The 25,147-nt window shown below is 31.8% G+C and overlaps 1 protein-coding gene across 6 annotated transcripts in view; it reads right to left on the bottom strand.

Annotated features, from left to right (window-relative positions):
- LOC123701022 (fibroblast growth factor 22) overlaps positions 1-24,827 on the bottom strand; it is a 178,247-nt gene extending 153,420 nt beyond the window's left edge. For 2 of the 6 annotated variants that reach the window (XM_045648428.1, XM_045648434.1), the window contains exons 1-2: positions 24,742-24,821; positions 23,853-24,090 (exon numbers count right to left, since the gene is read on the bottom strand). The gene's annotated coding sequence lies outside the window, so the exon portion shown is untranslated. Of the gene's footprint in view, positions 1-23,852; positions 24,118-24,652 lie in introns of all 6 variants that reach the window. The other 4 variants (XM_045648433.1, XM_045648431.1, XM_045648430.1 and 1 more) reach the window with 4 other exon arrangements.
- Positions 24,828-25,147: the final 320 nt, after the last annotated feature.

Genomic DNA, 25,147 nt, shown 5'->3' with positions numbered 1-25,147 from the left:
ATTTTTTATAGAGTAGGCACTAGAAAAAAAAAAGTGTAAAGTAAAAAGTATGACACTTGTTAGTTGTTATAAGTCAGTCAATTTAAAGGTAAATAATACTAATTACAAAGGTCGCATTTTCTGTGTCGCCTGTCGACTTTCGAGAATCGAGTGTGAATTTTCTTACGTTACCTTCCAGGTCAAAGCTAGGAAGAATTCTAACAAATACCCGCGGCCCCATCATTAAAGCGGCTCGACGGAACACAGTGGGGTTTTAGTCGGTAAGAATCCGACATAACCCACGGCTCCTTCCCCGGGGGCCGTGGGTATCTTTGGAAGATTTCCCCACTATAAAAAAAAAGGTCAAAGCTAGAGTGGGGCAAGCGCCCCAGCCTGCCCCACCGTGGCTACGCCCATGAGCACAGCTACTATACTAATGTAGACAGCATTGTAGAGTAGAGTACTAAAATTTGGTAGAGTAGAGTGGCTAGCACCGTGTTACTCTACTAAAACTGGTAGAGTACTAGTTTACTCTACCTTTTACTCTTCCCGTGAACAGCAGCCATAAGAGATATAACGTTGATCAAATCAATGAATGTCTATTGTCAAATTAAATAAAACTAAAACATAAATAACAGGAGCTTAGACTAGTTGACATTTAATGTTTCTCAATATGACTCTAGGCAATGAATTTAAAAATCTTATCAACCGACTTATCAATAAAATATGATCCAATGGCATTTGCATCTTTAATTTTTTACTTTCAGTCATAATATTATGCATTAAACATATTTTCTTTATTGTGAAACACAGTTGTGAAAGCAAGTAAAAACAAAAGTCGGCCGAATAAAACAATTCGTGGGGTTATATTATTATAGCACACAAATCAAATATAAACTGTTTTAAACCATATAAGTATTGATAATATGTTATTAATAATCTTTTTTTTTTTATTTCAGATTGCTGTGGATTCACCGTATCGGAGTAGAACAATGATAGAATAGGAAATGATCACTTGGAGAACCTTTTTTTCTATAATATCATGCGCAGTTGGTTATTCTCAATCAAGTTTATGATCGAAGTTCGTTCAGAAACCATTGTCAATTTTACAAATTCATTTTAATGTTTGTTAATAATAAAATTGATTCTACATATTGTTTACTTTATTATTTCTCTCTAATTATCGTTATTATCAGATTTTTTTGTGTAATTAACATATTATGATAAATAATAATAATAATTTATGACAAGTAGAAGTAGGTAATAATAGTATATCATATTTGATATTATATCAATACATATTTAAACAAAATTGTGTAGTGTGCGTATTAGATAACAACCTTTTCTACATAATATATATAACTGAAATCATAATATATAAAAACATCGGTAGAACCAATGACCTATTATACTAGTAGACGCGGCATACGCCAACATCATTGCACTAAAAAACAGCGTAATTAATACATACCTACTTACTAACGCATTATCACCAATACAGTTGTTCTCTCTTTCACTCTCACGCACGAGACATAATACATGTCTCACTCATGTACTTCGTAATAACAACTGCCGATTAAAATACAAAAAGAACGTCCAGGCACGACGCTGAATGGTGCGTGATAAGTGAAACTCGGGCACTTACCTGAGTTTTTTCTTGCCAAAATAGAGAGCGGGTAACGTATCTAGCTCTTTTATATATCATAGGGTAGAACCATAAACAACAAACACATTGACTTAAGATTTTTTTATATAGGCATTTATAATATAGTAACAACATAAATATATTTTAAAGTTCATGAATAAAGAAATAACGATATGAAATATTTAGTTTTATTTTTTCCTATATACACTACACCTATAAAATTTGTATAATTGGGTAAATATGGTGATATTATGTGAAATGCTATTTATTTATGCCTAAAATTGTAACCTGTTTAAAATAAATATTTTAATTCGTTTTTAAAATCATATCTATTTGAAATCAATATTTTTTTTCTCGATACAAATATTTGGTATACGTTTAAAACCACGTTTCGTTTTAGGCCTATTATTGTTTTTCGTATGTAACTACATAATATTATCTTTGTGTGTAAACTATAATACAAAATAGCTCATATCAGTCTGTCTGTTTGTCTCTTTGCGTACCTACAACTTATTCTTTTAGAATCTTAAAACTACGCTAGATTTCAAATTAAAAAATGTATAGACTATAGTCGAGTAGCTGTTCTCGAGAGGGTTTTAATACATAATTTGTTAAATTTAAAACAAAGCGGACGAAAAGCTAGTTATACATTAAAATCTAGCTTGCAAAGAGATAAAACACATGTACTACTTCAGGTCACTTACCACGTGTGGACTAAATATAATACAAGTATATTGGAAAGTTTGACAGAACGAAGGTTGTTACAATTCTAATCATACTTTAACTACTCGATACATACTAATATTATAAAGCTGAAGAGTTTGTTTGTTTGAACGCGCTAATCTCGGGAATTACTGGTCCGATTTGAATAATTATTTCGGTGTTAGATAGCCCGTTTATCGAGGAAGGCTATAGGCTATATAACATCACGCTCAGACCAACAGGAGCGAAGCAATGCGGGTGAAACCGCGCGGCACAGCTAGTTCAGAATATACATTGTATTCATACGAAAACAAACAATAGAGCAACTTAAATAATAATATATAGATGTATCTCTTAAATGTAAAAAAGAAGAAAAAAAAAACATTACAAAAAAAAATGTTGTGTGGTTTTATGAAACCACGGTAAAAGTGAAACTCTTTTTCACACTATAGACATTTAACTAAAAATTATCGTATTTGTACGACAATTATCGTACGTATCGTGCGTCACGCGACATGCGCTACACAGACCAAAAAGTTTGAGACGATGTAATAAAAGTTTCATTTTAAAAACTTGTTTTAGGTAAACGAAGTTCTTACGCTAACATTAGTCTCATACTTTTAGGTATTCTAGTAAATATATAACACGTTTAAAATCCGTTAATTTAATTTCCAAACGTTTATCATTAACTGTAACCTCATGCATGTCCAAAATAAACAAACTTGAAATCTTATCAACTGATTAGAAAAAAATACACATTGTTCTAACTATGAGATAATGCTGAGGGACAGATTTTGTAACACTAATATTGTTTATTTATGACTTTAATAAGGTACCTATATTATAAGAGGCATGACGAAGGATTTTTAAATCCTCTTCCATAATGTGTGTATACGTTTACTATACAAGAAAATCCCTTTATTTCGGTAATATACTTAAGGTAAGGTAAGTATTTTACGTAAGGTAAGTCTTCGTAATTGTTCGTAATAGTAAATATATAAAGTTCTTAATAATAATATTATGTATGTGTTAACAAAATTTCAAATATGTTTCATTGACCGATTTTCTTTACATTAGTAGCTTTCTGCCCTATTTACGGAAGAATATCCTTGAGTTTTAATTTAGGTAGGTAGATATTATTATTTTAAACATCCTGTTAACTCTGTTACTATCATACATACAAAAAAGAGCGTGTGTGCCAAGCACATGTGTCAGAAATTAAATTTCCGTGGTAAGATTCAAAGATACCAAAATCGTCGCCTTACTCATGACGTGACGGTATTGCCATGACGCGACCTTGAAATTTGACTCTCAACGCGCCTAAAAATATATTTCCCTTTCACTTCAAAAAATATATTTTCCTCTTTATAATAATCTTAGATAAACAGCACATGGAAATAAAGTTAGTAACAGCACACATTACCAAACCGACTTGCAAAGCAACCTGACTACATTCTGACTACCCTTGAAATCGAACGCACTGCAAAGTCAAATGCACTATTTCATTTAGCCGGACTACTGGGTGTGGTTCTATTGAACGCGATTTTAAAATCATTTATAACAGTAAAATACATGGAAATATCTATATAATATATATATATATAATCTATAATATATATAATCTAACTCTTACAAAGACGAAAAATACTTAGAATGTTGTAACAAGAACAAAATTGAGAACATACTTTTTGTTTTGAAAGCTTGAAATTCGGATCAGTTTTACACACATGGAATTAAAAACATTTACCTTCTAGAAAACAGAACGACCTTATCACTTATAAGTGATGTCTTCCAGGCAACCAACCGAAAGTGTGATAACAAACATACACATTAGACGTCATGTACATGCAGACATCTAGTTGAACGCGCTAGTCACTAAATAGGGTTGATGTACCACTACCACTAGTTGACCATTTAAGCGGTTTTATCTTTAGCTATATATAAAAAACGGCTTATTTGTTTTACGTTCAATGTTATTTTTGGGACACAGATAATTGAATAGTCACTGCAACTATTGTTCTTAGTATCAATTTGATAACCTTTAAAGGTTTGATGAAAACGACTCTGAAAGTTACTTCTGCTAAAAGTACCAATACCTGACCACTGATCACCAATATCTGACCATCATTGCTCTAAAAGTTGACCATTTTCAAAATGGACAAAATGTCCTTCTTCGAACATTAGTTTTGTTTAATAAATAAAAAAAAGTCTGTATTTAAATTTATATTGAAGTTTATTTTATTAAATGTTATAAATCATTCTTACAATAGTGTTATTAATCCTTAATGACTATACCTACGTACCATACAATCTTTTCTTTTTTCTCTTTTTCCTTCGACACCCAGTAGTCTTGCCATTTCTTGGAAGTTGTAGCAAAGGGCAAGCGTTCAGTCTTCTTTTTTAACGGAGAATCAGAAGGCCATATTAAATGTTTGCCAAAAGCTGGGCTTATTTGCTGTTGCATTTTAGTTATTAAATCTACTAATTTGGGCGAAGGAGGTTCAAGGAAATGACCGACTGAAGTTGATGTTGATTCGAGATGCATTGTTGGTGTTGGAATAGGACTTAGACGGCTTATATGGTTTGTTAAATTAGGTATAAGCACAAAAAAAGCAAGTACTTCTTAGCAAAATATAAAGAACCAAGAGCTGACCATACTGGTCAACAATAGGCGAAAAATTGTTTTTGTTGCTCCAAAAGATAACCAGGCCGCTAAAAATCACGAAAAACTGTTCATGCCAAAAATGAAGCCGAAAGTCTATAACAGAATGGTTCAACATTATGCCTATAACAAGACATATAAAGAGTAATCGATTGTATTCAAGATAAATTAAGATTTCCCAATCAACTCCCGATAAAAAACTCTTAGTAAAAAATGTGATTACTTACGGGGCACCTACTTAATTACATCTTCGTGTTGAAAAAATGTCCATATTTCTGACCAATAGCAGCAAGGTTTGTTTTTATTTTATAGATGATGTTGCTTTATAGAAAAAAACAATAAACTATCATCTGGGGCTGCCGTATTTTCTTAACTGGCGCGTATATTTGAATTTTGGTCAAGTATTGGCGCTTGGTCAGCTAGTGGTACATTGACCCTAGTATAAAACAAATTCGCCATCGTTGTCTGTCCATTCCAATTTTAAAACTACCCAACATATTTTGATGCGATTTTTTATAAATGGAGTGATTATTGAGGAAGGTTTTAGCATACAATTTATTAGGTTTTAGACAAAGCGGACGAAATGCGGGTGGAAAGCAATATCTAAAAACAATTAGTTCGCTAACACTAGGGCCAGCGTCCGTCTGTAGCCAGATTTGATTTTAGGTCGTCGCCGAGTTACGTAACAATTGGATAATGACATAGCTCGCAGTTTCAGACGCACCACATTGGCATAGAATTATCGTGAGAATGGATCTATCTGCCGATTTTTTACTCTGTGCATGACACGAGTCAAAATTTTGTCACATGACTGTTTTAGAGTTAAGCCGGCTACTACCTGCCGCAGCTGCAGGGGCAAACTCGGTTGGACGGCGGCAGCAAATTCATACAGATCCAATAATTTATGTGGATGAGTAACAAACATCAATATTCTATCCATCCTACTTTACAAATTTTAACGTCTATAATATTAATAGGACAGGACTAGTAGGAAGTGGGATAGAGTGGTATGCGCGTATTTTAAAGCTACTCTTTGCGTATCGTGATGGATACATAGTACATACGTATAGGTACATATACATTCGTAATTGTTTAAGTTACACAATGCTAATTTGTCGAACGTATCGCGTCTCGATACGTGCAGGAAAGATCAGTGTTTGTCATTATATTTTATTTAGAAATAATTCATTTTTTACTTTTAATTATATACTTCAATAGACATAGGCATATTCAAATCGTGTATCAATCTTAATTTCGAAATTTTTCGATCACATCTAATTAATTATGTTTTTCACTAATTTATTCGTAAATACTACCGAAAATGGCAGAATTTAGAGTCAATTAAACGGCCAGCTAATACTTACTTATTCTTTAGGTCAAGACCAAAAGATAACGCATAAATATCTTATTAGTGTCTCAAATATGTAAATTAATTCAGACGTATTTTCCAAGTAAAAGGAAATATTTTGTTTTAGTAGAATTACATTATCTTCTGAGCTGATTTATGAGGTTTTTAATTGCATTTTATAAACGTTATTAATAATGATAAATTACAAGCTTTAATTAAAAAAATTAGCCGCGTAGTATTCGGATAAAAAGTATATTTACTAAGATTACTTAAAAAAGGTAATAAATCTATTTCTTAAGAGCTTCCTAATTGTAAAATATTGGTACGTTGTTGGGAACAAGAAAGTAAATGTTTCTTAAGTGGTAAATTAATTAAGACTGCTAGAATTTAAAATGTTACGTTGTGCCACGTTTCTGTATTTTTGAAGTGAAACTTCTTTATCGGGGTTGGAAAAAAATTTAGTGAAACATTTTTTCGTTACGCGTGACATTTTTCCGTTACGCTCCATCTTTTTCTTATCCCTACCACGCGTGATTCGACGTATTTCTGTAAAGTTGCATATAGTAAATTATTTTTTGAAAAATAAGGTCATAAAGAAGTTTCACTTCTTAGGTGTGTAATTACACTAGTACACGCACACATTTTATTTTTTTTACTAGGTATAATTAAGTATTCTGTAGGTACTATTCGTAAAATAACAATGTAATTAGATATTCCAAAACAACACATGTTGTGTCAACGCTCTAATGATTAATTCAAATGTCATTTGATAAAACAACAATATGTCAGGATGAATATAATAATATTTAAACGATCCCGGATATTTTCCATTTACGAGTATTATTCGGCAAGTTACAAAGCTAATACATAATATAATCACTGTATTAAAAAAAACACGCATAAAATCATGAAATTATTGAATTGTCCCCGATTCCTAATAAATGCACAACTTTTTAATTAAATCTATCCGTTTGAAATGAGTCAAAATCTAGTTTAAGGAGTCGGTTACACACAAACATACCTACCTACAGGTGAAGCTAATAAAAGCGTGTTAAAAGTGGTATGAATTTACTAAAATAAAAGGCACTTACACAAAAACACAAACACATTAAAAATAATGATAATGTTCATCAGGGAATTCTTCCTATAGTTTCCTATAGTATAGATATCGAATTTATCTGAACATACCGAACCTATTCAGTTATTAAAACAAGTCATACATCCTTTTTCCTCTTGAAAAAGCAATTAATAAATGTATATTCTATGTACTAAGTGTTACTGTAGTATTATGTGTTAATTTAGATCACATTTTATGCAATAAAAAAGCCAAAAACAATTTCTCAAAGATAAATTACCCGTATTAAGTATATCGCACATCCCAAAATCCCTTAACAAGGTCGTAAGGAACATAAAATATTCTCAAAATCGCAAACCACTTGAGATTAACAGCATCTTATCTGCAGATTAGTGGGACAGGCTATTTACGATCACGCTAAAAATACACAAGCGTCAGGATGAATCGACTGTACCATTGTTTTATTGATAAACTTTCGCCAACTATTACGTTATTTGCAAGCCGAGATTAGTCAGATATCAATGTGATAAAGGATTCGATTATAGGGTAATAGGAGAAATTAAAATATGTAGAATTAAGTTTTTTTTATTTATTTTTTTTTTTATTTATAACATTTATTTCAGGTAACAGACAATAAATTGTACAGACCCATAGAATAAATACCTTTTGTGAATAGGCGGTAATGCAAGGAATTTGTTTATAAGGAATTAACAAAAATGTATTGTGTATTGTAAAGATTTTAATTTTTTTTCGTAAATTTAACAAAACAAATTAAATTTAAGTTTATTTGAGCGGAAATGAACCTTGACATTGATTTTTTAAATCGGTCGTAATTGAACCCAATTTCAGTTATTTTAATTACGAATAGAACTGGTTATTTATTTTTATTTTTATAACATTTGAAATGGAGTTTTTAGGGATTTTAGCTAGTTAAATTTAAATAATAATCTATATTATAAAGCTGAAGAGTTTGTTTGAACGCGCTAATCTCGGGAACAAGTGGTTCGATTTGGAAAAATCTTTCGGTGTTAGATAGCCCATTTATCGAGGAAAGCTATAGGCTATTATATTATATCATCTGGCAAAGACCAACAGGAGTTGAGCACTGCGGATAAAACCGCGGAGCACAGCTAGTAAACAATATTTACTCTTAATCTCACATTAAACCCTGTACCTGACCTCTTTTCAAGATCCCAGAGCATAAATCCATTACAACATAATATTATGATAGGCAAAGCGGATAGACCTAATAGAAATATTTGCGAATTAATTCGCTAAATGGGCCTTTTATTAGGTGAATGTACGCAACATTATTTGGACTATTGCGAGTACGGATGTGTTTTATGACAGGTTAATAACCACGGTGGGGATACGGAGCAAGCATTGATAGCTGATCTTCTTTCTTTGGATTTTCAAGTGCCTAATTTTATCTAATTCTAATGAGACTGGACTGGAAATAAGAACTAAACATTCGCTTTTTTTGGGCAGAAATTTTTGGCTTAAACTTTTATTTGTGGGCGATTTAAATCTACATAGAGATGATAATAAATTTATTATTTGGGTTCTTTTTCTAATTTCGTGAAGATTGTAGAGCATATAAATTTTTATATCCATATTTCAGTATTATCATGGAAGCTAGAGCCGACACTATCTACATAATATAGAGTACTAGCTTTCCACCCGTGGCATCGCCCGCGCAGTCAAAGAAAAACCCGCATAGTTCCCGTTCCCGTGGGATTTCCGGGATAAAACCTATCCTATGTCCTTTCTCGGGTATCAAAATATCTCTATACCAAATTTCATGCAAATTGGTTCAGTAGTTAAGGCGTGATTGAGTAACAGACAGACAGACAGACAGAGTTACTTTCGCATTATTAGTATGGATTATTAGTATGGATACGCATTATTAGTTATTAGTATGGATGTACCTAAATTGATAGAGTCGGCAATACAAACGCAAAAACTCTACATTTTAAAGAGTCCATTCATACAATCTCTAGCTAGAGTAACATTTACTGTTATCACACTACTGAATAAAAATAACGAGCTAGTAATAAATCAACACTGTCCAAAAAGCAGTTTAACAGACAGATAAGTATTTATGCGTTTTGATAACGTGTTATCAAACGTATTATTGGTTATCGATATGCTTACAGTACATAATTAATTGGTGAAATACAATTCATGAGACATTTCACAATTCGTTTGCACCCGTTTTAGCAAAGGTATGTAGTGTTTAGGTATGCATATAATATAGCTATACACATACATTATTATGTAAAGTCTACTAGTATGTAAGTTAACTAAACAACACTGGCTAAGTCTGGAGAGGAAGGCGTCGATCGTCTCTAGCACAGGAATGTTACTAGTTGAGCCGATCGTCGTGTCTAATTTGTTATTTATGTATTGTTTCCAAATAAACGATTTTTATTATTATTTTATTAAGTGGAGGATAATCTTCTATCTGTATGGAATAAGTAATAACATGTTAAAACAATATATAACTTAAGGTTCACTTAATTAATTTATTAATCTTTTGTTAATTGGAAAAGGCTATCTAATAGAGTGTGAATTATCAAAATCGGTTGAGTAGTCCTTGGGGAATGTAAACATTCAACTAGATCGAAAGATCTTGAAGTCTTCTTTATCTACGTACCCATTTCTTAGTAACTCTCAGTTTTAGTTATTGAAGTGAAACTTCTTTAGACGCGTTGAGAGTAAAATTTCAAGGTCGCGTAATGTCTATACCATCATGTCATAGAGTAAGGCGACGATTTTAGTTACTTGGAATCTTGTCAAAGAAGTTTCACTTCTGACACGTGTGCTCTTTTTATTATTCAAATTTTCGAGAAGTACAGTTAATTGCATATACATCAAACTGCAAACTGGTACGACATAAGCAGAGCAACTGTTCCGGTTTTTTGTCATGTTTTTCGACAGGTTCTACAAAAATTTAACTCGTTCAGTCGTTGACACTTGGCGCAATTTAAATATTGATAATTATTTAATAAGACATCATAACACTAGAGTGCAGGCAAAAAAGAGAAATTGTTCATACATAACAACTAACAAGCCAATAAACACATCAACAAATATTTATTTGTACTCGTATGTACAAATAAATGTTAAATAGTATGTGGATGAGATTATACATATTATATAATATAAAGATTATATTCTAAATAAGGTGAAAAATTAATTATAATTGTAATTATAATTACAATCAGTAAACTCAAAGTATTCGTATCAAGATGTAGCAAAAACATAACTTTTACTAACGTTAGTATTTTCTAGAGTATTACAGGTACACTAGCTGCTCCGCGCGGTTTCACCACCGTGGCTCCACTGCTGTTGGTCGTAGCGTGATGATATAGCCTGTGACCTTCCTCGATAAATGGGCTATCTTACACCGAAATAATTTTTCAAATCGGACCTGTAGTTCCTGAGATTAGCGCATTCAATTTTTAACTGATGTTCCCAAAAATGATGGACATTAATTATTTTCTTGGAAGCTATTGGGAGACAAACAGGGAGCTTATCTATCTTTATCTTGTAAATCAATCTCTTTATTATAATGGACAATGACCTCATCATTCATACCAGAGACTGTGGTTTATTTTAAATTAATTTTATCTGTTTGTTATATATAAAGATATATATTATATAGTAGCTGTCTATGCTTTAAAACAATAGTTTATTTTAATTTGGAGATATTATAGATTATGTATTTTAACATATGGTTATCAAAATCAATTCAGCAGTTAATCTATCATCATAAAACTTAACAGGTAACATAAATCACAACTGTACTAAAATACCTATATTTATATTATTATCTTAACGTGTATTTCATTTAGAAAATAAAATCTAGCCTATTATAACATCAGTTTATAACTTACCACTATCCTGTAAAATAAATAATTTTTCCATTCATTTATTTATAATAATTAAGTACTTGCTAAGAGGCTTTTTGTGTATTTATTTTAGAGGCAAGCTGTTTCTCCTAAACACAGGTTGCCCAGTAACCTAGCTAGGGAAACATTGGCTTGTATAAATAATTGTTTTGGTAGCCTTTTTATTTATATACTTTTACATGAATATTAATTGTATACCTATTGTAATAAATTGTAATAAATTCATCTACTAGTTCAAATTCGCTCTAAAGTTCATGAATTTTCGTATAATCGAAAACAAACACAAAACAATACTACTATTATACAGTAGGCAGCGTATTATCAAAGAAATAGCTATTTAATATTAATAGATACGGTACACGTGCTATATTTTAGATTTTTAGATAAGTCATTGCCCTCAACTGAACTAGGCATTAAGACTAGTGCAACGAATTGGTTGTTTAAACTTTGGGGCTCTAGTGGGGCCCCTATTGTATATGTAGTTCCGTAGAGGACCATGAGATTTTTATTTTTATGTAACTTAAACAATCTTTATGGATACAGAATTTAAAATTATAAGTACTTAATGTGGTAATAATAATTTTCGAAGCAGCTCATAAAACAACTAAAAAACATCTCTATGATGATAGATATGCTAGAGAATTCTCTCCCGCTATTACTTCATTCCCGATCCAAAAGATTCGATAAAGATGATTTTATGAAAAAAAAAATATTATTCCACTTCTTTCCACACATAATAGCCTCACATATTATAGTTAATCATATTTTGTTGAACGAACCAAGACAGCTAATATAAATTTATAACATCCACGGTATCGAATTTTTGTGTATGAATTAAACAAAAGTTACTGACACAAGCCTCATAATATTGGTAAACAATATCGGGCCCTTGCATTTTGGGGCCCCTAATAATCTTCCACATTCTAGTTAGTGCTTAGTATTTATGCTTTATCATTGAAGAATCAAAGAATAAAGGCCTCAATCGTTACTATAATTGCTCAAGATTGAATGACTAGTTTTTCGTTACGAATCATTTACAACTTAATTCCGGTTCTTTTTAGACTTTAATAGTTAATTCTAAGAAGTTTGTGTACAGAAATAATATTGTATTATAGTTTATACAATCGACCATTCACTACTATTAAATTAAATTATACTTTGCTGTTTAAGTGACGATTTAAAATAGTTCCTTTATATCTATTCAATACCAAGTCATAATATGCAATTTTGTGAATATTTATCTAAGCCACTAGCTCGCTTTGCTCGTGTAAGAAATATTTGTATGACAATGTAAATACATAGTAAGTCCCTGATTAAATTTTATTGAACTTAACACAATAATCAATATGCGTGTCATAATTAGAGCTAGCGCGCAAGAGCAACTTTTGTCTCCGTAACTATTTTGTCTCTCCCATCAACTCTATGGTCTAGTAAGAAAGTGCGCGCACGTAGCGACGCAACTCCCCATAGAGTTGATGGGAGAGACAAAATAGTTGCGGAGACAAAAATTGCTCTTGCGCGCTAGCTCTTACACTAAATAATTCACAAGGGTTCGCCTGGTAGAGATCACTCTGAAGTGACCGCTGACATATACAGCTGCATGAGAATTGTTAGTTTCTTTTCCGTTTTATAAAAGTATGTTTAATAAAAGTGTTAAATAAATGATCAAAGCTTTCAAGACCTCTATTTATTTTTATTTTCTTATATTATCCAAGACGCCAGTAAACACAAATATCTTGCTTTCACAAAATATTTTTCATTAAGGTGATTAAACACTATGTCACAGTTCTACTTATTAAATGTCACATTCAACCACCATAAAACTAAGTTGAAAACTTAACTGTCGTCCGTGTAACTTTCCAATGAAAATCACTTATCCAAGTTATCTTAAAGTTGCATTCTACAGCTTGTTTATTCGCTTAACGATAGAAATTAATCTTGCATTAGCATTTTTCCTCCATTTCTGTGTTTTGATTGTTGTATAGATAGTTGGAACTCGTGGCGTTGCTTGCGTTTAATGGTAATTTAACTTTAAATGCAGTAATATTAGGCTGTACTTTTACTATTTAAGAAATATTATTTATTTCGATTGCTTACTGAATAAAGATGCAAATGAACATGTATAAAGTCTTGTGAATTCGATTCTAATGGGAAAAAAGATAAAATAAAAATAATTATAGCAGAAATGTTTTAAATTGTAATACTTATAAAATACTAGCGGTCCGCCCCGGCTTCGCCAGTGGTAAATATTTACGTTTTCTCTACATAAGAACCATCCTCGTACTTCAAGAAATATAATAAAAAAAGAATTATCGAAATCGGTTCATCCGTTCACACGTGATGCCGTGACAACGCGAAACGGGTTTCATTTTTTTATATATTATAGATTTACTTTGGGAGAGCAGCGCCTACAGACAACAATATATGTAATACATCTATAAAAGGAAGTTCATACATCCAAAGTTAGTTGTAACGCGAAGAGAAGGCACCTTTTTCTCCAACTCAAAATAAAATGCATATCAAACTCAGAACAACTCCATATATTTATTAACATTTAACGGTGTGACATACAAACTTTTTACATAAAACTCCGGTTTTCTCACGAAATATATTATCTGTGCATATTCATAATTTACTCAAGGGCGTGCCAGATGCAGTTTGATAAAAAAATTAAACTTTCCACTACTTTTTAATATAATTTTATGAACTTTTCCTTTGTAGGTGGTATTTTGTATTTTAGTAGAGATAACCTTAGGGCTATTTATTTTTATTGCCTCTTTTATTGTACCTATATTACATACTGTAGGTATTATAATTACATATATGTAAACGTGCTCGCTACATCTATAATATAAAAATGAATCGCAAAATGTGTTGGTAAGCGCATAACTCGAGAACGGCTGAACCGATTTCGATAATTCTATTTTTATTATATTCCTTACGTTATTATATTCCTTATATTCCTTATAGTACGAGGATGATTCTTATGGAGAAAAAACGTAAGCATGTACCACGGGCGAAGCCGGGGTGGACCGCTAGTTGTAGATAATTATTTCTTTTTTTGAATTAAAAATGTTATTTATTTTCTATCTTATTTAGATACAGCCCATAGTTAGGATATTATATAATATGGTTAAGTTGTTATAATATAGTTTATATTAAAAGTTCATTACATCTAACGTTATGGTTTAAATTAAAAATAATATTTCTTTCTTACATCTGACATTATGACCATGTCTGTCGACCTATTTGATTGTGTGAGTTACATGTGTTTGCATACACCTGTGCCCTATAAAATTGATTAGTTAGCTAGCCTATGTTTTTAGCTACTAATATCTATGGTTATCCTATAATATTATAAAGCTGAAAAGTTTGTTTGTTTGTTTGAACGCGCAAATCTCAGGAACTACTGGTCCGAATTCAAAGTTATTTCGCATGTTACACAGCCTATTTATCGAGGAAGGCTAACTATCATCACGCTAAGACCAACAGGAGCGGAGCAATGCGGGTAAAACCGAGAGACAAAGCTAGTGACTTGTTAAAAGAAAGGTGATAATTGTTTGTTACATGATTTAATTGTAAAACAACCTCTCATATGATAAAAATTAATTTATAATTTGTATTACAAACGCTATCTTGAAATCAAACTTTTAGAAAGTACATTCTACTACTACATTCTAAATTTATTAAACTATTGAAGGAATGTAACTGTCGATCGTTTTAAATTCACAAATGTATGAAATTAGTAACACACACCGACACCAATAATAGTACAAAGTTTAAAAATAATTTTCCACAACACATTAAAAAAACGGTTAACATTACTAAATATAGTCACCGTCATGGTGTCATGTCATACTTTATGTATATTTTTAACGTTTTCATCACTTTTTCCTACTTCTACTAAATAGGTAAATGACCGGTCGATATTTTTGTCAAAATAACTAACTTATAAGAAAACACGTGGTATACATTAAAATCTATACTAAACCGTCCATTTCACATCTATTTTTAAAACAATTTTAGTTGCATTTTAAAATTTACTTTAAAAAATCACTATCGAGTTTAATATTAACGATAAGAGATAACCTAGATATTACATAAGCTTGATAAAAATATCTATAACAAGGAAACCTATCCCTTGTATTAAATTAGTTTCAAATAACTATTTCAGGGGCCGTATCACCTCTTATTTCCAGACAGATTACGCCGTGAATTGACTGGCAAAAATATTATGATCGCAATAACCAGCTATGGTTAATATGAATTTTTTCTTTATTATTTTTTAATATGGTTATGGTTGGTTATGGTTGGTTATGGTTAATATGAATTTTTTATTTATTCTTTATTTTTTCTTTATTTCAAGGTTATATGGTATATGAATTTGCCAGTCAATTCAATTCACGGCGTAAACTGACTGGGAATAAGAGGTCATAATACGGGCCCTCGCGTTCTTAAACATGGCGTACGGTGCATACAAACGAGGTAACACCAAATATTAGCATTTAGATATTAAAAAGATGTAATCTTACAACAATTTCAGTAACCCGTACACTTCCGCTATATTTCGGTACAGATAACACAAATGGGACGATAGATAAGATATATACTTTAGTGATATCGTTCGTTGTATACTTTCTACGGTTATCAGAACTAAATCAGTGTCAGATAGATAGACGGCGATACGAAATGATACCGCGTTGAATTATATCGAGACGGTGCAATTTTAATTTGCGAGTGCTTTAAATAACCCATTTATTATATAACTCAAAGATTTATTTATGCAATAAGATTTCTTCTAGAATCACTTTTGAATTGTCAGATTAACCGTTTACAGGTTCCGAAAGCTCTAGAGAGTAGAGCCGGCAAGACACTCTACGATAACAATGTAAAATGTAATTTCTATATTGGAAACGTAAGTTGAAATTACATAACAGCATATACCTGAAAGAATTTATTACATGACGCCATCATATTCATATTTTCAAATTTCCCGCGCATTCGCGTTCACAAATCCATCGACAATTTGTAAACTTTTTAAATTACGAGTGCGTCTAGGAAACGCGGGAAGCGGCCAGACGCCAGAAATTCAACCAGACAGTACGATATTTTGCTAAATTTACCCTCGAGGTCGTTGTTTTCTAAAACATAATAGAAGCAATTACCTGTTATTTAGGTATTCACGTGGTATGCGCAACGTCATTATTTACTCTTGGAGAGTGTTTTCTGTACACAAGAAATTATTTTAAACGTTAGCAAATACTATTAGATAAAAACACTTCAATCATGATAAAAAGTACGTGTTCAGAAACTTGATATATTTTTTGAATCTATTTATATACCAATTGAACGTAAAACTTATTTTTAATCTGCATAAAGCGACCTTGTTACATTTATGAATGAAAAAAGCGGAATTAAATTGCGTAATGCACCGTGAAAGTAATGCATGCAGGTCACACATATAATATATGCAAATTGCACAGCTCAGTTCTTTTCAATGGCAACCCAGTCACAAAATAGCTAACGATGTATTTAAAACATGCGTACGTGACCAAGCATAGGTTGAAGTGACGTAGATTTTATTCAGTAATTTCGACATAATGTAAATTCAACAGATAAACTACTAGTTTTTTGTTTGTGATAACGTTTGTCTGTGGAACTTGTATTGCCGCTTTTGATATGTTGAAAAAATGTATGCGAATTATAAATTAAGTTTATCTCTATGTTATATTTTATAATGTACCTAGTCATAATGCGATGATAAATCATTGATAATTATTAATTACCTTTTTGAACCTAACGTTTTTTTACGGATTAATGTGTACAGATAAACTCTACAATCTGAAATTTTTTATGAAAATTTATCGTAGTTAAAAAAAACTAAAACTCAACCTTTCCTAAGGTAGGTAACCTCATATTATAATTATACTAGAACCGATCTTTAATTGCATGCAAAGTTTCAATTAAATCTATCCGTTTTAAATGGACCATAGAGTCTAAAGGTAACAAATAAACAGGTGAAGCTTGCGTGTTAAAAAGCAAGAAAAACTAATCGTAGTGCATTTCGATCTCTTATCAGTACGTCATACAGCGTGAAAAATGATAACAATTACAGTGATAGTCACATAACTGCAAATGTCGTTGAACTGTCTCAGGGCCGAATTGTTAAAACTCTAACAAATAGATAGGCCTGGGTAAATATTCATTGTTATTAACGTTGCGATTTAACGTTGACGGCACTGCGTTTGATGTTCTACTGTTTGCAAAATATTTTTATTCTATTAAATAAATTAAAATATCTAATTATTTTAATTTGGACTATTTTATTTACATTGTGTAATTTTAATCATTTGCTTTATAATCTATAAATAGCAGGCACTTAATTTAAAATAAATCCGAGATTGTTTGGTCATTCAAAATGCTTAAAATTAGGAAGAAAATAATGCTTAGTGTAACTCCTCAAATAACACAAAAAATAATTATTATACCTATGTACTTATTATGCCATTATGATTATAAATAAAAAGTGTTACTGAAAGAAGATAAATAAATAAATGTTTCACAGTTCGAAAATGAAAAGATCACGAGTATAAGTGTCAAATTTTTATTTCAACAGAAGAGAAATCTTCAATCTAGGTGACGGGGTAATTAACCTCAAATAGGCCTTAGTGCTTAGTTCTTAGGTTTTTCTATTTATTTTTGTTACTCGCACGTTGAAAATAGATTAACGCATGTTTGCATCTGCACCTAGTTTTTTTACTAATATTTTGATAAATATGTCTTCCTAATAAAATACCGATGAATAACTCTGGACGAACAAAAATTAAGAGTTCAATCTATTGTAATTATAAAGCTGAAGTTGATTTAATATCAATTATTCTTTACTAGCTGTGCTCCGCGGTTTCACCCGCATTGCTCCGCTCCTTTTTATGTTGGTCTTAGCTTGATGATAATATATACATAGCCTATCCTTCCTCGATAAATGGGCTACCTAACACCGAAATAATTTTTCAAATCGGAGTTCTTGAGATTAGCGCGTTCAAACAAACAAACAAACATACAAACAAACACATTTTGTTTTATTTCGATATTCGATTCAGTGTTTTATAGTTTTTATAATTAAAATTTATAAAAACACTAGCGGTCCGCCTCGGCTTCGCCCGTGGTACATATGAAAAATAGATGTTGGCCGATTCTCAGACTTACCCGATATGCACAGAAAATTTCATGAGAATCGGTCCAGCCGTTTTGGAGGAGTATGGTAACTTGTGACACGGAAATTTTATATATAAGATGACATTCCATACAATACATGAAATTCCCATGTTTAAACGAGAATGTGAACTTTCAATATTATTAAAAAAAAATAATGCCGGTAATTTCTCTACATTTTCCGAAAGACTAGAAAGTAGTGAAGTGTGTAATTATTACTAGATAATAACTTGTGTGTGTGTGCCATGTGTGATACTACTGATACTACTATAAAGTATTCTACTGTGATACTTATCGAGAAGTCAAATCGTCATATTTATTATAACCAACTAGGTTTCCGCCCGCGGCTTTGCCCGCGCAGTCAATGAAAAACCCGCATAGTTCCCGTTCCCGTGGCATTTCCGGGATTGCGTCATTTTCCCGGGAAAAAAGTGGCCTATTTCCTTTCTCGGGTATCAAAATATCTGCAAACCAAATTTCATGAAAATTCGTTCGGTAGTTTAGGCGTGATTGAGTAACATAGTTCAGGATACATCGCCCATTTTTGCAAGTGACTACTATCAAGCTGATTTTCCGTTTGTAGCTTTATTTTGATGAGACACCGAATAATTTCGTGTACGAAACTCTCGATTGTGGTAGCTAACAGAGATAACAAGGATAAAATTTTTTGATTTGATGGTTCTCAAATATTTATTACGCAATTTGTAGGACAATATGTCTGTTGAATTTTAAAAACATTAACTAAGTGAAAACAAAAAAATCAGCTTGTTAGTAATCATTTATGATGACCTCGTTATCTATACACTTTGGAAAGGGGGACTCTTTGAACCAACCATAGATTTTGTAGCACAAATATTTTTTCGAATAATTTAGGTAATTATCTTGAGATTGAACAAAAAAAAAATTCCGTTAGTAATAAATATTTGAGAAACATCAAATCAAAAATTTTTATCCTTGTTATCTCTGTTAGCTACCACAATCGAGACTTTCGTACACGAAATTATTGGCGTCTCATCAAAATAAAGCTACAAACGGAAAATTAGCTTGATAGTAGTCACTTGCAAAAATGGGCGATGTATCCTGAACTAACAGACAGACAGAGTTACTTTCGCATTTATAATGTATGGATAAATTGAGATAAGTTATTCTTTGAAAGTTTTAAATTAATGCGATTATAGAGTTAACAATCGATTATTAGTTTTTTCATGTCGTTATATTGAAATACCAATTACGAATCCCGATTTTGGCAATCGATAAACGGGAATTCTGTAAAAGGCACGGAATGGCTTGCCAATATTTACTGTGAAGGGAGAAAAAATTGACGAAGTAATCCTTCTAATTGACAATTTATTTTGGAGACAATTTATTAATTCTCAGACTTTAACCTTTTTGTTTGCTTGCTAAATGAATTTGGAAACTAGGATTTGAACTATTGCGGTGAGACAAGCCAAATTGGACACAAATATAAAATAAATCAACTATAAGACAGTTCGGTAGAGATCTATAGCACTCTATGTGCTTAAATACATAATATAACGAACTTAGATCAACTAACTTTAATAATATAATATTTTAAAGAATACATCATTTCGTATAGGTGTGTCTTATCATTAATGTTATTTATACCATCCTTTTACACCTGGGTTACACAGTATTTTCGCATTTTTTATTATTTTGATTGACATGGGATAAACTCAAACTCAAACATTCATTTATTCAATTAGACTACTATTTAGTAGCACTTTCGAATCGTCATTACATAGGTAAGTATTTTTAATATTTACCACCGATTCGGAAAGCAGTATCTATGGAGAAGAATCGGCAAGAAACTCCATAGTTGCTCTTTTAACATCATGTCAATATTACAATATATGAAACTTATATCTAACTACATAATATATCATAATATCCCAAAGAACTGTCCTGTATGATAAGCAACTACCCTTCTGATATTTTATATTTTTGGTTCAAAAAACAAGAAACAAACTTCAATCATTAAAAATTATGACTCGAAATTATATTTAAATGTCTTTCAAGCGAAACATCGTGTAGTTAATTAAGAAATCAATGTTGGTTTTTGTTGGTATGAAAATATCTTCTGAGAATCGGTTTTATGTGAAATTTCTCTTAAAGTTCGGGATTTATGGTAATAACTTGTTTATTTGACCTTCAATAAAATAAATATACTAAGGTATTCATTACATATGTTTACATTTAGAAAAACGTACATCTATATAAATATGTATTCTATAATATAAAAATGAATCACAAAATGTGTTGGTAAGCGCATAACTCGAGAACGGCTGAACCGATTTCGTTAATTCTCTTTTATATATTCCTTGAAGTACGAGAATTGTTCTTATGGAGAGAAAACGTTAAAATGTACCACGGGTGATGCTACCAGAGGACCGCTAGGTTCTTATAATTTTCTTCGTATTTATAACGTACATTATACAAATTAAAAATGACGTTATATTTTTTGTTTTTTTTTTATGGCATTCAAATGCTTTATAAATATAAATTTATAAAAAATATAAAAAATTCGATCACGAGGCGGGACTCGAACCCGCATCCTTCGCGCCATTCCGGGGCGGATGCCTAACCAACTCAGCCTCGTGATCGAATTTTTTCAATTCTTTATAAATTTATATTAAAAATGACGTTTTATAAAAATATCTTTAAGTCTACAGAAGAATAACTATATTATTGACAAATACGTATAAATAATATATCTAGACTTATTTACAGTTTATTGATTATTCCTATCCATTTATCTTCCATTTTAGTTAATTCACAAAATTGGACCAATCATTTAGAAAATGATATCAAACAGACGCAGAAACTACCAATTATAATATGTAGAGACACCTATTTCTACAATAATTGCTATAACTAACTGCGTTTATTGAGACTGACCGGTTGGCTTGGTTGGTAGTGGCCCTGCCTTCCAAGCCAGAGGTCGTGGGTTCGATTCCCACTCGGGGGCAAATATTTGTGTGACGAACATAGATGTTTGCTCTGTGTCTGGGTGTTAATTATCTATATAAGTATGTATTTAAAATTATATATGTATGTTTATCAGCTATCTGGTTTCCATAACACAAGCAAAAGCTTAAGTATGGGATCAGATCGTGCCGTGTGTGAAAATTTGTCCTGAAATATATTTTATATAATAAATAAAATAAAATAAACAATTAAATATATAATAATATTAATTTATTATGATTTCACAGGAATATTGACATAAAAATCACAAAGTAACCATTTATGTTAAAAAGAATCAACCAGGCCTTAATCCTCCAAAATACACTCTTTGAAAAAATAAAAAAATAAAAAAACTATTTTTTTAATTAAAAATTATTTTTACCCATGAAATTATTATACTGTCATTGATCCTTGATAAGTGCACAAAGTTTGAATTAAATCAGTCCGTTTGTGGGTCAAAATGGTAAAAGAGTCGGTCACATACAAACATGCTTAAGCGTGTTACCGCCTGGTAGGACACAGAAGGCTGATCACCTACTTGTCCCTAAAGAAAAGCGATCAGTGAAGCAGATGTATAATGCATCTGCCCCTTACCCCACTAGGGACTCTTTTACGCAAAATAGGCGCTTGACGTCGAGTTGCGGAGAAATGCCCGTATATTATTACCTCACTAGGGACATGGGACTTCACTTTTTAAGCGTTTTAAAAGACCTTACATAACATCGTATATACATATTATAATATATTCCAATAACTGACGTTATCGTCTTTTGAAAGTTAAGAAAGACAATGAGTTATTAACAAGTGTTAAATGGTATCCTTTAGAGAAAGCGATACAATTGTGCCTTGTGTTTAATTACGACTGTGTTAAAATATTCATAAGTTCATGTTTGATGTCAAGTTGCAAAGCCGATTATGGGATCGGAAAGTACTTATACGTAAATAATTGAAATACAATTAAAGTCTAAGACTCTCTATATGTGCGTAGAATATCCTATCATAAAAAAGTACATACCTACTTACAATATTTGGTAAATGATATATATATGTATTTATGAGGACAATTACTTTAATCAGAAGAATAACGCTTATCTAAGATTAGTTCTAAGCAGTCACATTTTTTACATTAGTCATACAATACTAAATCTAATTAAAAACAATCATGAAAGAATAAACGAGTAACCTACATATATATGTATAATGTATACACAAAATAGCTCAATGCTTAAAACCTATTAAAAATAAAAAGTAACTTATTATAATTATTTGTTAAATCAAAGCGACTCTACATTGAAAAAAGTTCAGTGAAAACGCTCTATATTATTTTGTAAGCCTATAAGAAACAACAAATAGTTTCATAATATAGTATTAAAAAATCAATACGAATAAGGAAAATGTCTTCATCGGCTTAACATAAGCCTATAATAAAATATGCACATTTCTAAGGCCATATTAAAATTAAATCTAATGTGCTTAACGAATTCTACCGTGAAAACTGTATTGCACATAAAGTTGTACAGTTACTTCTGTTATTATAAAAAATAATAAAATAAAAATATTAAAACTATAATAAATATCATATTTTATGAACCTTGTGAAATGGATAGAGTTATTAAAATAAACATAAAACAATTTTGTAGAGAACGTGCAGTTAAATATTCTAAAGTTTTATGCCGAATGAATCTGCCTTTGAAATCTTGAAAGTGAAAGTAATTGACTTAACGGAATAAACCGTATTTTATCACTAACGTTCGGATATCTATATTATGCTCAATATATTAGAAATATTAGTTGTATATGAATATCGCAATACAAAAATCACGACGCCAACTACACTTTTTTCTTGGTCATTTGAATTGCCAAACCTATTTCCATTTATTTATTCTTCAAACATCGTAGGTATTGTCTAAAAATTTATTTACGAAATTTTGACTCTACCTCTTTAACTCTAGATATATAATCTTTAATGTAATCACAAACTCTATCTATGAAATATACTTGTTAGACCTATTATATGACCCTCATAAAATAAATGATGAATAGGCGTTGATAAGGAAAATATACGACGATAACATAATTTGCAGAAACCATTACGTAGGTCAAGATCTCAAGAAACGAATTCAATACGAAAGTTCCTACAGAAGAAAAATAAATCCACTTATGTCATGCGTAACGCATAGGCCAACGTCTAATTTTATCTGACAAATTAGAACATAGCAAAACAGACTGTATTATATGCACGCAAAAACGAAAATAGCATCTTCGAATTGACATTAACATTAGCCGATGACCGGCGAGTAATTAATTAGGAATAATGAGCCAAAACTTACGTATATCGCTGAGGTTGGAGCCACGAGGTTAGATGCACTTTCGAAATACCGTTCACACTAGATATTTTTCAAAACCGCGTTCACCAATAGGTAGCGTGTCACTTTCCTACCGTTTCCACCTGGATCGGATCACTTGTGGTTATTGTAATTCTAACTCAGAACTAAACACTGATACAGTACACTTCTGTAAAACATCACATCGGGAAGGTAATAGATATTAGTAGCATTTCCCTGAGAGCTGCAAATAAAGCACAAATGTACACCACTGACACCACCACAAAATGTCACAGAGTAAAGCCACAGAGCGATTCGGATCGAGGCCAATAAAATAACTAAGTAAATATCTCGAATGACAGAAAATTTGAAGAATCTACAGAGCACGCGATAACGCTCAAAGGCCCTCAAATATTTGCCCAAATAATTAATCTTTAGAATGGTGAAATTTAGGCACGACTCCGGCGCACAAGTGGTTATCGGCGCGCGAAAGGAAATTTTGTTAAACAATTATCTGATTACTGTTGTCAAGCGAATTGTAAAGGAACTTTTTTTCGGCGAAACTTTTTGCTTGGAGTGTTTCGTAAGCGGCCACCGGGTACGAGTCGTTAAACTGAAATCGGTCCAAATCAGCTTTAGCGTGCCGTTCGCCGCGTGGAAACGGAACATCTAGAGCTAACACACGAAATTTCCACCGCACAAAACACATTTCCACGCGGCCTGCATTGTTATGCAACTGCAGAAAACCCGGAGCGTCGCCGAAAGGTCCGCGTCCAACTTGGGAAAACTGCCGGAAAAACTCTAACCTCAAAAGTTGGTCGAGCTAAAACTTTTAGCGCACTGTGGTGTTTTTTGCTCTGTGATATTTTGTGAACGTTTGCACTAGTTAGGTTACCGGAGCGGTTTATCGGGTGCGTTTTCGGTTGCGCGCTGTCGCGTGCCGTAGCGGCATGACATGACCGGCCCGAACGAAGTCTCGCGCGGCACTGACTATCTGAGGCCAGTCTACAATCACACCTAGCTCCCATTCCCGATACAGTCTTGGAGACTTCAAAAGCTCGCTCGCGTTTAGCGCGAAGTGCCGAATAGTTAAGACTTCCTGAACTTTGCATTTTTTCTTCACGCAGCGCGCCCATTTCTCGCTGTCTCTATACAAATTGTACGAATGAGATTCATTTTCAGCATTTTAAATGATCGCTCTCATTAATTATATCTAGTTTGGTGTCCAAATTAAAGATAATTCAACATAGTAATAATGAAGATGGATGCGTCAACATTTTAACAAATTAATATTTTTAGTG

This window comes from Colias croceus, chromosome 20, assembly GCF_905220415.1.
Source record: "Colias croceus chromosome 20, ilColCroc2.1".
Classification (NCBI taxonomy): Eukaryota; Metazoa; Arthropoda; class Insecta; order Lepidoptera; family Pieridae; genus Colias; species Colias croceus.
Note: the sequence above shows the minus strand (reverse complement) of the source record. Positions and strands in the feature narration are given on the sequence as shown.